Source organism: Schistocerca nitens, chromosome 3 (genome assembly GCF_023898315.1).
Source record: "Schistocerca nitens isolate TAMUIC-IGC-003100 chromosome 3, iqSchNite1.1, whole genome shotgun sequence".
Taxonomy (NCBI): domain Eukaryota; kingdom Metazoa; phylum Arthropoda; class Insecta; order Orthoptera; family Acrididae; genus Schistocerca; species Schistocerca nitens.
The window spans coordinates 297,914,621-297,918,326 of record NC_064616.1 but is presented as its reverse complement, the minus strand read 5'-3'; the positions used below and the strand labels follow the sequence as shown (position 1 = coordinate 297,918,326).

The window sequence follows — 3,706 nt, the reverse complement described above, 5'->3', positions numbered from 1 at the left end:
CGGTTGTGGTAAGAACTCTGCATTTCTTATGAGAACAACATTTAAGGATTCTCTCAATAGTGCAAACGGAGCGCTTCCGTGGGAGTAGCCACGTGAGCGAGCTTAATTCATATCAACATTTATGTCTAAATTATTCACCGTAAATAAATTTTATAACGTATACAGGGTGGTCCATTGATCGTGACCGGGCCAAATATCTCACGAAATAAGCATCAAACGAAAAAAACTGCAAAGAACGAAACTTGTCTTTGTCTAGCTTAAAGGGCGAAACCAGATGCGCTATGGTTGGCCCGCTAGATGGCGCTTCCATAGGCCAAACGGATATCAACTGCGTTTTTTTAAATAGGAACCCCCATTTTATTACATTTTTTTGTAGTACGTAAATAAACATGATTGTTTTAGTTGGACCACTTTTTTCGCTTTGTGATAGATGGCGCTGTAATAGTCACAAACATATGGCTCACAATTTTAGACGAACAGTTGGCAACAGGTAGGTTTTTCAAATTAAAATACAGAAAGTAGGTACGTTTGAACATTTTATTTCGGTTGTTCCAATGTGATACATGTACCTTTATGAACTTATCATTTCTGAGAACGCATGCTGTTACAGTGTGATTACCTGTAAATACCACATTAATGCAATAAATGCTCAAATTGATGTCCGTCAGTCTCAATGCATTTGGCAATACGTGTAACGACATTCCTCTCAACAGCGAGTAGTTCGCCTTCCGTAATGTTCGCACATGCATTGACAATACGCTGGCGCATGTTGTCAAACGTTGTCGGTGGACCACGATAGCAAATATCCTGCAACTTTCCCCACAGAAAGAAGTCCGGGCACGTCAGATCCGGTGAACGTGAGGGCCATGGTATGGTGCTTCGACGACCAATCCGCCTGTTATGAAATATGCTATATAATGCCGCACGATACATTAACCCGCCAAGGTCGCTAATGTTCCACTTGTCGCAGCCACAGTGGATTTTGCGTTGCCCAATAGTGCATATTATGCCGGTTTACGTTACCGCTGTTGGTGAATGACGCTTCGTCGCTAAATAGAACACGTGCAAAAAATGTCATCGTCCCGTAATTTCTCTTGTGCCCAGTGACAGAACTGTACACGACGTTCAAAGTCGTCGCCATGCAATTCCTGGTGCCTAGAAATATGGTACGGGTGCAATCGATGTTGATGTAGCATTCTCAATACTGAAGATTTTGAGATTCCCGATTCTGGCGCAATTTGTCTGCTACTGATGTGCGGATTAGCCGCGACAGCAGCTTAAACACCTACTTGGGCATCATCATTTGTAGCAGGTCGTGGTTGGCGTTTCACATGTGGCTGAACACTTCCTGTTTCCTTAAATAACGTAACTATCCGGCGAACGGTCCGGACACTTGGATGATGTCGTCCAGGATACCGAGCAGCATACATAGCACACGCCCGTTGGGCATTTTGATCACAATAGCCATACATCAACACGATATCGACCTTTTCCGCAATTGGCAAACGGTCGATTTTAACACTGGTAATGTATCACGAAGCAAATACCGTCCTCACTGGCGGAATGTTACGTGATACCACGTACTTAGACGTTTGTGACTATTACAGCGCCATCTATCACAAAGCGAAAAGTGGTCCAACTAAAACATTCATGTTTCCTTACGTACTACACGAATATGTAATAAAAAATGGGGGTTCCTGTTTAAAAAAAAGAAAAAACGCCGTTGATATCCGTTTGACCTATGGCAGCGCCATCTAGTAGGCCAACCATAGCGCCATCTGGTGTCCCCCTTCAAGCTAGACGAGTTTCGTTCTTTGTAGTTTTTTCGTTTGATACTTATTTCCTGAGATTTTTTGCCCGGTCACTATCAATGGACCACCCTGTATATTTCACTTTCTCTCACATGGTCCCCCAACCTCCCCTCCTTTTCGTTCCACAATGTCTCTTTACTGACAACGTTTGAATATGTGCCACTGCTCATATCGTACAATTCAGACTGCTTGCCTCACGGATTCCGTTAAAATTTCGTCATCCGTTATTAAAATTAACAAAAGAAGCAACAAATACGAAACGAAACAAGTTTGTAACAAATAACAAAATAGAACGAATAACGACGACGTAAAATAATAAGAGACAGATATGAAAACCGCACCATAAGACGTGCACGACGAAAGAAAATATCGAACATGAGAGGATGTTTGTGTATCGGGAGGAAACGAGCTTGTGGGTCACATGATCAGCAACAGACGATCGACGTCACCATCAAAACTTTGATCCGAGAAACCTTGACGGTGCCATGCCATGCCATGCCGTGCTGTGCTATTCTGTTGACGGCCGGTGCGAATGTCGCCATTTGAAATGAATTGCGAAATGTTTTGACGTGACATGACGCTAAGTGCGAATTTGCCTTTACACAGTGTTTCCTCGCTAGAGTACTGCTGCCCGCTACAGCCTGCTTACGCAGTGAGCTGGCCGTGCTTTCGAAGCCTGCTGTCAAGGGAAACTCCTGACCGCAACCTTCTCAGATTTAGTGGTAAGTGTGTTCAGTTCTCATAGAGTCAAAGCCCCAACATAGATCAAGTACGAAACCGGAAGAATGTGTATTGAACTGTGAAGAAAGCAAAATAGAAAGAGTGAACTGTCCAAGGTGAAGAAGTCAAAGAAGCTTGAAAGAGCAACGATGTCGTGGTTGATTTTATGTATGTATGTATAAAATGTTCATAAAAAGAAAAAGTCGAGCAAAATAAACGAAGTGAGCGGAAAAGACAAAGAAAAGGTGATCATCATGTTGGACTGCAAAGTGGTCGAGCAGTTTTCAAACCGCCCCCCGCGCCATTTTTGTTTTTCTTCCGTTGTATTCAAATATGAGTCCATGTCGTGGTGTGACGTCCGTTTGCAATAGCGAGGTGTAAGGAAGAGACCTTTAATGACAGTTGATACTGCACAACTAATCTATTAGCAACCGAAAGGAAGTGGCTTTCGAACGGGAATCACGAACGTCTGATGACAAGGTGACAAGTCAACCGAATCCTCCACCGACAAACACGTTTGGTATGTCATTTACGGCATCAGTACCCCAGTATATGTGTCATATGATGGGAATATCTTTTCGACGCACCGAATTTGTACGCCTCGTAAGTGATAGAGATATGCCTCCTTGCCCCATTTAGGTGTTCGTATGAATGTGATCACTCCAAGGAAATGATGAAAACATAATAGTTTTAACTATATATGACGGTAGTATCTGTTCCCGAAAGAACAGTTACCGTGGATGACCATGCAGCTTTGCTAGAAATGAAATGATAATTAAATGAACACCCTAGCTGCAAGCAGGCGTTGATGTACTTCATTGGGGACATGTTGAAAATGTGTGCCCCGACCGGGACTCGAACCCGGGATCTCCTGCTTACATGGCAGACGCTCTATCCATCTGAGCCACCGCGGGCACAGAGGATAGTGCGTCTGCGGGGACTTATCCCTTGCACGCTCCCCGTGAGATCCACATTCCCAACATTTCCACAACACTACATTCGTAGTGCGCCTAATAGATGTTTGCCCATCATACTCATTACTCGTGGCAGATTAATCTACCAAGTCCCGCACGAGTTCGGGCATAGCGTGTGCGTTCGCACAAGAAGGTCAAAGGCCGGGAACCCATATTTTTAACTATATATGACGGTAGTATCTGTTCCCGAAAGAACAGTTA

The 3,706-nt window shown here is 43.8% G+C and overlaps 1 non-coding gene across 1 annotated transcript; it reads right to left on the bottom strand.

Moving 5' to 3' along the window:
• Positions 1–3,371: 3,371 nt before the first annotated feature.
• Positions 3,372–3,446, bottom strand: Trnat-ugu (transfer RNA threonine (anticodon UGU)). The gene has a single exon. It is a non-coding gene; the product is annotated as a tRNA-Thr (tRNA).
• Positions 3,447–3,706: the final 260 nt, after the last annotated feature.